Here is a 14,016-nt window from a genome sequence, read left to right as displayed (position 1 = left end):
ATTGCACTGTATCGATACCTTTCAAGCATTGAGTATCCAGTCTTTTGGAATTACGCTGATTAGCTTAAAAGTTGAATGCTACCTGTCTATGTTATAGCCTTAATTTGTTTGAATTGAATAGTTAACCCACATACTTTGTAATAACTGTATATGCAATCACATACATTTCCATAAAGTTGCCTACTGAGTGCCTTTCTACCAGAGATGTTTTTTTATGATACTATGTGCCCCTCCCAAACACAAAGCACTCTGTTCTTCCTGTTGTTGACTCTTACGTTGGTTAAGTCCTGGGCTCATGTAGGCTTGTACACTACAGCAACATGTCAGTCGCTGCTGGGTTGGCGCTTCTCCATCGTCTCCTCTGTTATCACTGTTTGGGGTTCAGGGTGGGTCTATTAATATCTCTCTCTCTTAACTTACAGTTTCAATGTTCTACTTCCTTTTTCCTTCCTCTGATATACCCTTTAACAGTGAAGTCCAAGTAACGTGGTTTTGCTTCTCACTGCCATCACAACAGGTCACTTTTGTACTAATTTGTATACCAAGACACAGGGTGCACTGAAAGCTCCAGTGGTTTATGCCACTCTGCTGCCATGGACATGTCCTTTCCTCAGACTTCACTCACACAGCGAGGTTAGCACAAAAAACTAAACACTTTTCTGCTATAACTAAGGCATACATGGTTCCGGAGCACCAGACTGTAGTGGAAATAACAATTTCTGGCACTGGCACCCTCTCACAGCCACTTTGGCCAAAAAGGCTACCACTTCCTACCATGAAGCGGAGAGGTAGCCCTCAGTTAATTGTGGGGGTGTGCAGTGGAATGTGCAGTGGGGAAAAAAGGAAGGATAAGGCATATTCCCTGAAAACTATCTGTAGAACCCACCAGTACAATGTTACTGTGTGGCAGCCCGGGAAGAATCAGTGGATTCTGCCTCCCACAGGTGACTGTGATCCTGAAAGGGCATGCTAAAGAGGTTTGACAGGTGGGGGTGGCAGGGGAGGGGTAGACTGAGCGGCCCTATGACCTTGCCTACCAGGTAAGTGGGCACCAGGTCCTTGACCGCAAAACTGCTAGGTTCCTTGTTGAGGTTGGACAGGCTGGCAGTACAAGACACCTTGACCAAATCTGCAAAAGGAGAACAGTTGCAGCTGCGGAGGGGAAGGGGGGTGAGGGAGAGGGAACAGGCCCAGAGAGCATGCAGTAGCCCTGCACTATTTAAAATACCCTGGAGCTGAATCAACCTTATTCCCAAACATACAAGTCCTATCAAAGAGCAAGTCCATCAGGAAGGACTGGGCACTGACTGCAAACCCAGTCATGCATGTCAGGGAATGGCAACAATAGTGCTACTTGTCCACCTGATGGAATTGCTGTGAATCACTCTGAACAAGAACAGGTCGGAGATCTTCAGGCACATCAGGGAGGACTTGGCCACAGAGCTCCAAAGTATATCAGAGACCACAGGAGTGACCCTTACACCTCTAAAAGGACCTGGGGGTGATATATTACAATGCAAAAATGTCCAATCAGGTATCATTTGAAATCATGCTTCTTAATTCTTACAATGACACATTAATGTACTGTGCGACCCCAAGAGGTCAAAAAGGAAAAAGAAAATGACCAAATAAAACACTATATTTCAAAGGAATTATCCAAATCACTTGTAATTAAATGCAACACATATATTAATAAAACTAGTGAAGTAAGTGCTCAGTGCAGTGTGAGCACATGGTGCTCACTAGTTTAAGCTAATGGCACAAAAATGGAGTTGATCACAATACAATCAAGAGAATGACAGAAAGCTCCAAACAACAAGTGCAGTTCCTCGAGTAGGAAATTCACAGTCTCAATTTGGTTATCTGCTCAGGCTCACGTTTGAGACTATGTGGATGCACGAGGCTGGGAATCTAAGAAGCCTCTGAGTCGTCTCAACGAGACCCAGGACTCAGCTGCAACATCAGGATCTTGTCATAAATGTCCTGGATTTGCTGAGGCAGTGGTAAAGTCTTGAACACTAGCATTTCCAGGACAGCCTCAATGAAGGAAACCCTCTGTATGGGGCACAGGTAGATGTCCCCTCCTTGACTGAAAATACAACAGATGTTGGATATTTGGCTATCTTTTGCAGGTAATCTAAGCCCGCCTTGAGCAGCCAGTCAAGGAATGGTAACATGTGTCCTGAGTGCCGAAAGTGAGCAGTGATCACTGCCTTCACTTTTGTGAGCTTCCAAGGGCTGAGGTAAGGCTGAAGGAAAGGACAGTAAAAAGGAAGTGTTGCAATCGACAGCATGAAACAAATAGCAGGTTATGAGATTGGAGGATAGAAATATGAAAATACATGTCTTTTGGGTCCAGAGCTCAGGAATCTGGGACAGAGTGAGCATTTTGAATATCATACAGCCAAGAGGCTTTCAGTGGATGGTGGTCCACTTTGTCATTCTTCAGTACAAGAAAGCAGGACGTAACCCCACTGAATGATTTGGAAGACCCAGCTCTCTGACATGATGGCTCTCCAACCGGGGAGGTAATGTTTCTTTCCTCCTACGAGTTGAGCATGGGCCTATGAGGGCAAGTTAAAGCTGCTTGGCTACCACTACTGTAGGAGAGGAAAAGGTAGAGGAGAGTTGATGTGAATGGCCTTGGTCAATGCCACGACCACATCCTCCTACTGGTGCATATGTTGGGAATGCTGGAACTGCCTGTAGGCTAGCTCCCTTTGAATAACCCATAAACGTTATGTACTATTGGTGGAACTACTTGGTAGGACACAGGGATCACACCATGGCTTGGATGTACTTAAATTGTCCAGGCACCAAAACAGCATCCTCAACAATTTAGGAGCAACTTGTTAAAAAAAAAAAAAAAAAAAGCAACTCGCAAAGTGCTTTGCGAACGCAAAAATTGCATTTTGTGATGTACAAATGCCCTTCGCAATCCAAAATTAGCGATGTGACTGTTGCAAGTCTGTATTTTTAGCAGACGATATTATGAGTTGTAGTTAGGAAATCTGTATTTGTGATTCACAAACAACATGTTAGAGGCAGTCGCAAAAGGCCGGTTTACACATGGAAATCACCACCAACTCAGACCAGGTAGTAACTGGGTACAAAGTATAAAAGCTGGTCCAAGGTACGTCAGGGGTTTCAACAATGCCTGCTCTGTACCTGATTGCAAGGAGGATGCAAATACTTGCTGCCCAGCAGAGGAGGAGGCGAAGACAAAGAGGATAATCAGTCAGTCTGACCAATTTTCAACAGAGGAAGAGATATGAAAAATACAGGTTAAGTAGCAATGTCATACTGGAGATAATTACCCTCGCAAAGCCACATCTAGAATACAGGGCACAGCGCAGCAGGTCTATCCCCACTCTTATTCAAGTGTTGTGTTCGTTCCACCTATTGGCCTCTGGCAGTTACCAGGGTGTGATTGTTGTAGCAGGAGAGATGTCTCAAAGTTCACATTTCTGTGCATTCCTAGATGCCATGCTGCCCTACATTCACGACCACAGTCACCTACCTAGGAATGAAAAGGAAATGCAAAGTACAAAATTGCACTTTTACAGGACTGCCAATTTCCCCATATCCTAGGGTGTATAGATGGGACACATACCTTTATGTCCCCAATCCCAGCTGAAATATATTTCAGGATCAGGAAAATTGCACATATTTAAGGGGTGTGTAATGCCCAAAACATCATTACGGATTTTGTGTCAAAATATCCAGGAAGCACTGATGACTACTTCATGTTTAGACACAGCGGAATATAGAGATGGCTGGAAAGAAGGGAGTTTGATGATGGCTATTTATTAGGTGCAGAAAAAAACGTACATACAGATACATGATTGTTGTCACCTAGTCTAATTAATACATAGCCTTACACCAATACCTGTTTTGCAGGTGATAGTGCGTATGCCTTAAGTCCATTGATCCTCATACCATACTTTGCCCCAATCACCTAAAAAGAATGGCTATATAACAATGCACACCATCGCACCAGGCGTGTGATTGTGCAAACATTTGGCCTACTGAAAGCTTGTTTCTGTTGCTTACACAAGAATAGGGGTGCCTTACAATATGCTCCATAAAATAGCTCGCAAGATAGTAACAATGTGTGCCATCCCACACAATATCGCCACCAGGAGAGACCTACACATCGATGTGTTAGCCTCAGATTCCAAGGATGACAATCGTGCCACCAGTGCTGCAGCCTATAGATGAGAGGAGAGCAGTGGAGGGGAGGAGGCGCAAGGACCACAGTGCCACAAATTACCTTGTGAGGTAAGTTGACTCTACAAATACATTGTGCATGTTCAAATAACACAACCAGGTTGATGCTCGTCACCAAAGTAATCTTTAATGTGAAGTATGTCCTGTGGTGTGAAAGAAAACAAACAGATGAACATGAAATACTGCTCTGCTGGTTAACTGCTGGTAATGTCACCAGATATGAGAAACCTTAAAGACTGCCAAATAAATCACAAAACTCAATGCTCCTGGCCCCTACGAGCTGACGAAGTACCTTCTGTTTGTGTGGCAGCATGTGTCCGGCTTCTGCTGTGTCTCAGTGATGTGGCATCTGTAGTGGATAAACTGCTAATGCTTGATTGCTCCTCACTCTCCTGACCTTTTCTAGCAGGGACACCGGCAAGTAGATCAATTTGTATTGCTTAGACTGCAGATGTGATTTGTCGCAATCCCCTTGACACATCACCCCTACAGTGGCCCATTTTGACATGTTGATTTACAGTCCTTCTACACAAGGTTGATATTGCATGTGCTAGGCATCCTATGGAATGGTTTAGGGTGTCCTGTGTGCATTCTTGCTGCACTGTCTTTCTCTCCGTTTTTGCCTGGAGTCAGTGTCTGCAAGTTGGAGATGCAACCTTTCCAGGGCAGAAGTAATTGTGTCCATCTTGTGGTACATTTGTCACTTGTTCCCGGTCATCTGACTGGCAACATTTCCAAAACCCATTGATAGGTTGTCTTGCATGCTATACAACTTGTGATTCATTATTTTCATTTATTTGTGTTGCAAGCGTTGAATATATAACATGGATATTTTCAGCCTTCCAAACAACAGTGTGTCCTCTGTTGACTGTTTGTTTGATGGAAGTGTTTGGGGCACAGGTCTTGGATGACTGTGTCCCAGAAGATGCGACTGCCATGGTCTTACTACAGGAGTGATTACAGGAATTAGTTGTGGTTGGCCCTCATCCTCTTCCAGTGATGCAGGCTAGGGTGAAAAAAACAGCACTTGTGCTGTGATTATGTGATGTGAAGGCTCCACTGTAGATGTCAAATGTGTTTTCCTCCTCACCCATGTGAGTTGTGTCACCTCCCTCTGATACTGTCCTTTCTATGCAGTGTGCAGATTCATCAATCGTGCAGAAAAATATCCAGATTCGTTTTTGTGTACACGGTTGTGAGCCACCTAACATACATTTGCTGTTTTGTTACATTAAAGTTATGAAGAATACAAGCATATTTCCTGTATTACATGTCCCATAATGCACTGGTATGGCTCCAGTCAGTGCTACCTTTACATGTGTGTTTAGATTTATAATCATGGTTAATACGTACAATGTACATGCTGCAATAACTTGGATTAGGTCCTGAAGTCAGGTGTCTTTATTTCCAAATCCAACTATTGCCTCAAGGGTGCCTTCCACCAGTGTCACAATGGCTGTATGTGGGGGTACTCCAGAAGGTCTACCCACTGTAGCACAACTCTCTGACAGGTGTGGAGCCACCTTTTCTTAGGTCCTTGACCTGAGGTTGTACCATCTTTTGCGGATTTCCTCCACAGAGTACTGTGTGACCCCAAATGTTCTTATCTTGGATTCGATTACAGTCCAAATGTTTTCGCTATGTCTCTGGGAAAGTCATGGTGGGTGCTTCATTCCTCAGTTAGGATCTCAATCTCCTTTTCAGAAAATGTTATCGTTGTTTTCCTGCCCCGTCTCCTTATCTCCTTCCTGGTTTGCCATGTTTGAAGGGGGTTGGGGTGTTCAAGGCAGGTAGTCGTTTTCCAAAGCAAGTTGCTGTTCCACCTCTCTCATCTTCACTGGCAGCCATTGAGAAACACTTCCTGCTTCAGGTGTTTAAATCTCAGAGTCCAAAGCTTGCACCAGGAAGTGTTTCTTCTTGCATACATAACTTATGATGGCTGTCGCAATTTAGGTAATTGCAATTTCCGATTCACAAAAATGCGACTCGCATGAATTGCGAGTAGGAAACAATTGCATTTCACTAAGTACATGCCAAATAGCGTTACCTAATTGCAATTTGCAAAAAAGTAGCAATTAGGTAATCACAACTTGGCCCGTAAGTACAAGTGGCCCTAAGAGCTGTCTAAGTACATATCTGTAAGCGACACCTGGACATTCCCTGAATATCTGGTTGATCGCATCTAGGTATACCAAAACACTGTACTGGCCCTGATACCTCAGCCCACACAGTCTGTCTCTCCAAACCAGCACACAATATGCTTCACCACATCCTAGCCATCATGTACCCTTTGAATCAATGAGGCTATGAGGTCCTTTGGGGTGGGTGTATAAATTTCACTAGCCATGCCCCGTAGAGCATGGGTGTACTTTCCCAGAAAGCACAGCACAATCAAGGGACTCAAGACCAAACTGGCCTTGAGAACAATCTTTCTGAAGGCATCGCTACATTTTGATTCTCTATCCAAGAAATGGTTGGAAAGGTATTACTAGTGCCTTTACTCTTCAACTCTAGTACTACAAGCTTTCAGGTGTACGGTGACTGCTCAGAAAATGAGGGTGATTGGGGGCTGGTCAATGTGGTCCGTCAAAAATTTGACTAACTTGATGGCTGAGAACAGAAGTAGTTGGACCTCAGTGAAAGATCTCAGTTAACATGTATGCCTTGCTTTCAACAGTAGGCACTAAAAAGAGAGGCCCTTTCTTCCATTGGTGGCTCAGGTGGCAAGTCTAGCTCTGACTCTAGGGGTATAACAACACCACTGGTATTTTCTAATAGGTAAAGCTCTGGGGGAGCAGGTTGTTCACCTCTTTCTCATCACTGTCAATATCAGAGTCCTGGGAACATTTTGCATAGCCGGAACCACGTCAAAGCTAGATACAAATAAGGCCTCTGTTGCCTCTAATGAACAAATTAGTTACCTTCCGTAATGCCTTCTCTGGTAGAGACATATTCTAGTTGCAGTTTCCTTACATTTGAATTTTCCCCAGGTGTCAGCTTGATCCAGAGAATCTTCTGAGCAGTACCCCTGCGTGCTGTTAGGTGGCGTCAAGGGTCCTATATAAGCACCACCCCGATATGTTGACGGCAGTTTTTTTTTTTTTTTTTATGAATTCCAGGCCAAAAGCACAGAGCCATGAAGAACACTGACTATTGGTGTGCCAAAACTAAGGCCCTGAAAGGGGTGTCCCTGTCCCCTGAAATCAGTTCGCAGAGCAAGCAGGATGGGTGGGTTGTTAAGGAAACTGCAGCTAGAATGTTTCTATCCGATAAGGCGTTACTGAAGGTAAGTAACTTATCCATCTAATAGACTTCTAGTTGCAGATTCCTTACCTTTGAATAAAAACCCAAGCAATACCATCCCCTGAGTCGGGTCTCTGAACCAAGATCATACTAGAAAGTCCCACAGGACCAAACGGACAAAGTACCCATCCCTACGGCCCTGACTGACCAGGCAGAGGTGTTTGGTAAATGTGTGCAGAGAACCCCATATTGCGCTAGACAGATGTCAAGGACTGGAACTCCACTGTAGCTTGGGCATAATGAGCATGCAAACCTTCAGGTGGATGCTTTATTGTCAGTATGCAGTAGATTTTAATACGGAATACGACCTATCTGGAGATGGTCCGCTTCTGCACGGTCTTTCTTTGCACCTACTTAACCAATAAACAATCATCCACCCGGAACTCTTTTGTGCAATCACGGTAGAACGCAAATGCTGTTTTTGGGTCGAGGCGGTGGAGCCTCTCCTCTTCCTTAGAAAGATGCGGGCGTGCGTAAGAAGAAGGCAAGGCAATGGATTGGCTTACATGAAGGGTGTAACCACTTTTGACAGAAAAGAAGCCTTAGTGCAAAGCACAACTTTGTCAGGATTGAAGGAAATATAGGGCGGCTTAGAGGACAATGGCTGCTGTTCACTTGCCCTGCGGGCAGAGGTGAAGGCTGTTTTCAAAGTGAGAAGTCTGAGAGGATAATTTTGGAGAGGTTTGAAAGGAGCACACATCAGGAAGGTCAAAACCAAATTCAAATCCCACAGGGGCATAAAGAACAAGAATGGAGGAAACATACGTATAAGGCCTTTAAGGAACTTAAACAAGGAAGGTTGAGCCAAAGAAAGTATAAGCATCAAAACCTCAGTGAGAGGGGCAGAAAGTGGGTCAACAGACTTGTCTGGGCACTATGCCAGAAATGTCTTCAAACAAGAGGCATATACCTTTTTGGTGCCTGCCAAGATAACATTACAGTTTTCGGGCAGAGGGACAAAAGCTGTCAAATGCAGCTGCTCAATCTCCAGGAAAGAAGGCGGACAGTGGACAGCTCCAGGGGCAGAACCCTCCCCTGCTGCCGCAACGGAAGATCTTCCTGAAGGGTCAGTCTGATCAGATGTTCGATGGACATGCTCAACAGCTTGGGATACCAGACTCTCCATGCCCAGTACTGAGGCACATGGATTACTTGGGCCAGGTCGTTCTTTATCTCCTTACGAACTCTGGCAGAAATGGTATGGGCAGAAAGGCGTACAGGAGGCCTGAGTTCCACTCGAGACAAAAAGGATCTCAAAGCAATTGCCGCCATGGAAACTCCAACGCACAAAACTGCTGACACTCTGTATTCTCTGCGGAGGTGAACAGATCTATCCAAGGCTCTCCCCACTGTTAAAGGAGACCCTGCACCACCTCCAGATGGAGACGCCATCTGTGATCTGGTAAACATTTTCTGCTGAGTTTGTCTGCTCTGGTGTTTAGAGACCCCACCAGATGTTGAACCACCAGGGATATGCCCTGCTGTTCCAGCCATGTCCAGAGTCGCAGAACCTCTTGACAAAGGGTCCAAGACCCCACGCAACCAGACCTGTTGCAGTACCACATAGCGGTGGTATTGTCTGTGAACACCTGCACCACCTTCCCCCTGACAGAGGGAAGTGCCTTCTTTGTTAGCCAGATCACACAGAGCTCAAACAAGTTGATACCTCTAATTTCCACCTTTTCCAAATGGCCGCCCCATCCCAAGTGTGATGCATCTGTCACTATTGTTAAATCTGGCTGGGTAAGGGAGAGGGATCTGCCTCTGACCCAATCGTGATTTGTTAAACACCACTACAGATTTTGTGCAGTTCCCAAAGAGACCTGGACCTTGTCGGAGAGATTCCTCCGATGCTGTGCCCATTGGAACTTCAGGTCCCACTGCAGAGTCTGCATATGCCATTGTTCAAGTGAACCCTAGTAAATGCAGGAGGTCCACTGTAGTCTGGAGGTGGGAGATGACAGCCCGGGGCACGCACACCTTCAACAGTCACTCATCAAGATATGAGAAGACTGAAACCCCTGATTTGCGCAGATGAGCTGCGAACACCACCATCACCTTGGTGAACAACAGAGGGGTGCTGGGTAAGGCCAAAGGCGAGCACGGTAAACTGAAAGTGCTCGTGGTCTAACGTGAACCGCAAGTAACGTTGATAGGCAGACAAAGCAGGAATTGAAAATAAGTGTCCTAAAAGTCCAACGCTTTCATCCAGTCTCCTGGGTCCAGGGCAGATAAAACCTAGAGCCAAAGTGATAATTTTGAACAACTTCTTCTTGAGGAAGAGATAAAAGGGGTCGAAGTCTGGAATAGGATAGAGGCCCTTGTCCTTTCTGGACATCAGAAAGTAGCGTGAATAGCAATCATGACCTACTTCTGGCTCAGGAACCCTCTCTATGGCTTTCTCATGGAGAAAGGACAGATGATCCTCCGTCATCTGATCGTATGTTGGTGGTATGGATGGACGGGTAGCCTCTAAGGCAAGGAAGTAGCCCTTTCGGACTATCTACAAAACCCACCTGTTGGACGTGATGGATTGCCAGCAGAGCAGGTAATGGTGAATTGTGCCTCAGACTTGCCCTTGTTGGGGAGTCAGACTAGGAAGGCTTAGAGGCTGCTGCAGGGTGAGGGTGGACTGGCCAGACCGCTAGCTCCCTGATCCACGAGGTTGGAGGATCCCATGCCCTCAGCCACGCAGAGGCTGGGCCGCATGCACGGCATGGTGACTGGCTGGGAATGGGCCTGATTGGAGGCCCATTCCATAGCCACAAAAAGAGCGAATGACAGACTTAGGGGGATGAGAGACCATTGCAAGGCCCAAAGACCTGGCCATAGTATGAGAATCCTTGAAACGCTCGAGCGCAGAGTCTGCCTTGTCTCTGAAGAGACACGTGCCATAAAAGGGCATGTCCATCAAAGTAGCCTGGACCTCCCCACAAAAAGCCAGATGTCCTCAACCATGTGTGGCATCTCAAGGCCACCGTTGACGAACATGCCCAGTGAATCAGTCATACCCAGTCTACAATGGATGGTGAACTTTGCTGCCTCTCCTACATCAGGCTGCCAGTACAGCCCTGGCCTCCTTCGGAAACTGTCAGCACTTGTGCAACCTTATCTCACAGCTTGTGGGACTAACGGCCCAAAAGGCATGCAGTGTTCACAGATTGCAATGCTAGGCTGGAGGAAGAAAAAAATCTTCTCAAGTGTGTCCAAACTTTTGGATTCCCTATCTGGGAGGGCGGAAGGAAACCAAGCTCTCAGGGATGGGGTGCTGCATCAGAAAGTTTGGGAACGGCAGAGCGGGTTATTGGCGGTGGGCAATTTTTATGTTCACTTGAGCCCCTATGCTTGGTTTGGACCAGATACCCAGTAAGACATCTGTAAGGGCTTCATTAAAGGGGAGCATGGGGTTTAGAGGATAAATCCCCAGGCTGAATCACCTGTCAGGAGGCTAACCCTGACTACCACCAAAGACAACTCAAGGTCCAAGACCTCAGCTGCTCTTCTCACCAGAACCGAGCAGGAAGCCCCCTCCTCTGTAGCTACATTAGGAGTAGAAAGCATGCCAGTATCTGGAGAAGTATGCAGTCCGCTAGTCTCACTCCAAGTCCACAGGATCTTGGAGCTGGTATTCTAAAGTGTCCATGGCCCTTTCCCATTTTCCATTGTAACCTAGCCCATAGGAAAGAGGCTCAGGAACGGACATAGGAGGCAAGGTACTGCCGGCACTGGCATTGTACAATATCCATCCGGCTCCATGTCGGAGTCAGCAGTGAGAATGGGGATGGTGCCACCTGTTGGCGCGGGCGGTGCTGGGAGTGTCAGCGTCGGGACCGGCTTTAGGCAAGGTCAGGGTGGTCTGACCGATGCAGGTCCAGAATCAGATCCACAGGTGCCCCTCAGCGCAGAGGCTGAAGCTACCGGTGAGGAACCCTTATGACTCCACGGGGCCCATAGATGCTCCAGCAGAGTCAGGCTGCCAAAAATGAGGCATATGGCCTCATACAATTCTCAAAAGTTGGGTGTGGTCGCTCCGTCTTCCGGAAACTCGAGGAGGAGTGCAATCAGCCCAGGTGCAGGATCCTCGGAACGATGCCTAGAGTGCTGACTCTTCATCGCCTTGTCAGCCAGGGAGAAGTCAAAGAACGCTTCGACGTATTGCTTTTCTTGTGGCTCGACTTACCCGATGGTCTTGAGGACTTTGGGTCAATGACAATGGATGACTCAGTGATCCATCCTGGGCCCTTCCTCTTGACCGGGACCTCGACTTGCGTGGAGTCGAGAATTGGGCCACCATTCATTTCAGGGAGTGCTCCCTTAAAGCCTTTGGATGCATGGCCCAACACTCCGAGCACAACTTTGTGCAGATCAGTCACCGACATCGCCCAATGACATGACATGCAGGGCTTCAACCTGGCCTTCCTCGATGACATCAACACACCAGGAGTAGAAAACTCAAAAAATCTTCGACAAAGTAAAAAAAAAAGGTCAGTGAAAAAGTGAATGAGGAGTAGCTCTCTCCAGATCAGCATTAACTGGCGCAGAAAGAAAAGAACTGACGTCAGCGCACCGTGTTGGTGCCTATTTAGGACCCGCAACTTAATTTCCGGTGTGGCCAATGATTGACGCATTGCCATTCAACAACACCTATCGGCGCGCGGGGGTACTGCTCAGAATATTCTCTGGATCAAGCTAGCGCCTGGGAGAAATTCAAAGGTAAGGAATGTGCAACTAGAGATCTCTATCAGATAGTACTGCTGTTGAGGTAGAGGTCAAGGATTAGAGTGTGGTTCCAGCCGACTGGTTGCTTCTCTGTAGTCTCAAAGTGCAACACATGCCTGGGGTAAATGGACAATGGCTCTGGGTCACAGAAACCACCATTGGGAATGGATCTTGGGCTAGCACCGGTAGAGGAGGCATTGGCCCAAAAGACATTGGCTTACACCATGGGGCCGGAGAGGCAGCATCAACAGTCTCTGGAACAGCCCTGGCCCCCCCCCACGGTAATTTGGCACCAATTCGGACTGGCTGGTGGCAGTCTAAATCCAAATGGAGCTTCTCACTTCTCGGTAGGGCTAAATGCATGCTTGGGAGTGCCAAAGCATATGAAAAACCTCATTGAAGGCTGCAGTTTGCTGCGGGGACGAACTACAGTAAGAGCTGGGAGTCGAAAAACACTGGAATGACCCTTTAATTGATGCCTTCGTGCCCGATTGCAAGCATCAAGGTGGAGTTGAGTCCTGCTTCACCTTCCTGTGCTATTGGCACGTCTCCAATTTATTGAAAATGTTGGTCCAGGAAGGGGACTTCACGGTGGACAAACTCACTGCAACTTGGAATGGCAGCAGGATCTTTTTTTTTCAACCGCAACCTGTTCTTATGCTTGATGATGTACAATTTTGCCTCCTATTCCCAGATTGCCTTTGGGTGCATTCATCGCACAATTGAGAGTCACTACTGGAGCCCAAGGACCAAAGCCGCAAGTTGGGCAGGGCTGTGACTAACATCTGCTTCCTACAGACATGCAACATCTTGAATCATGTTGTTTTGAGGGAGTCATCATCCCAAGCAGACAATGTATTTTTTTTTTTTTTTTAAGGTGGTTAGAAAGCCTGCAATTTCTTTGCAATATATTTTTTTTAAGGTCGTTAAACCAATGAAGTTGAGGTGGAGCTGTGGATCGGTGTCCCAGGGCACAAAATGAAAAGAATGGGCATCAGTGTGCAAGGGTCAGGTTTTTATGAGATTCCACTTCATCACTTCTGGGGTGAAACAAAAGTGAGTCCAAGTGGAGCCGCACAGTAGCACCACCCAGCGCACTCGGACATTACTGAGAAGATTGTCTTGTTCTAGTCGGCACACAGTGATATTCTTGAGGTTAGGAATGTGTGTGTATCACAAATAAGGAGTGTACAACATTGTACTCTAGTTCCTTATTAAATTGCTAGTTACAATGGATGTAGTTGAATTGCATGAATGAGTGCAACTGATATCTGGGGGACTGTAAATAATAAAAGACCTTGCCCTTAATTATTAAGATCTGTACTTACTTGGAAAATGCTTTAATTTATTACAATCATGGAACAAACCTATTCTATAGCTATTTCAAAGAATGTCAAAATATAATGAAAATCTCTTGTGGAGATCAGTTTCACTGAAACATAAGGGCAATTAAGACCGAATATTGGAGTCACACAATTAAATAATGAGGAATGCCAGACTACAAGCCGAGCTTTTTAGGGTACGTCACACCCTTGGCACTGGACTCTGGCTAGACCTTAAGGCTGAGCTTCAGATTCTTCCAGGTGTTGGTGATGAAAATAATATTGTGATACAGTATATACCCTCTGGATCTGCACAGCTCTGATTAGTTTTTTTTTACAAGAAGTGGTATAGGGTAGTTGCCTTTAGTTGAGAAGATATGCCTAATCGTGCAATAAACTTATATAGCTTTTTGACTTCAGTGACACTCCGAAAGAGACAGAA

Source organism: Pleurodeles waltl, chromosome 6 (assembly GCF_031143425.1).
Source record: "Pleurodeles waltl isolate 20211129_DDA chromosome 6, aPleWal1.hap1.20221129, whole genome shotgun sequence".
Taxonomy (NCBI): Eukaryota; Metazoa; Chordata; class Amphibia; order Caudata; family Salamandridae; genus Pleurodeles; species Pleurodeles waltl.
This window is presented reverse-complemented; position numbering follows the sequence as displayed.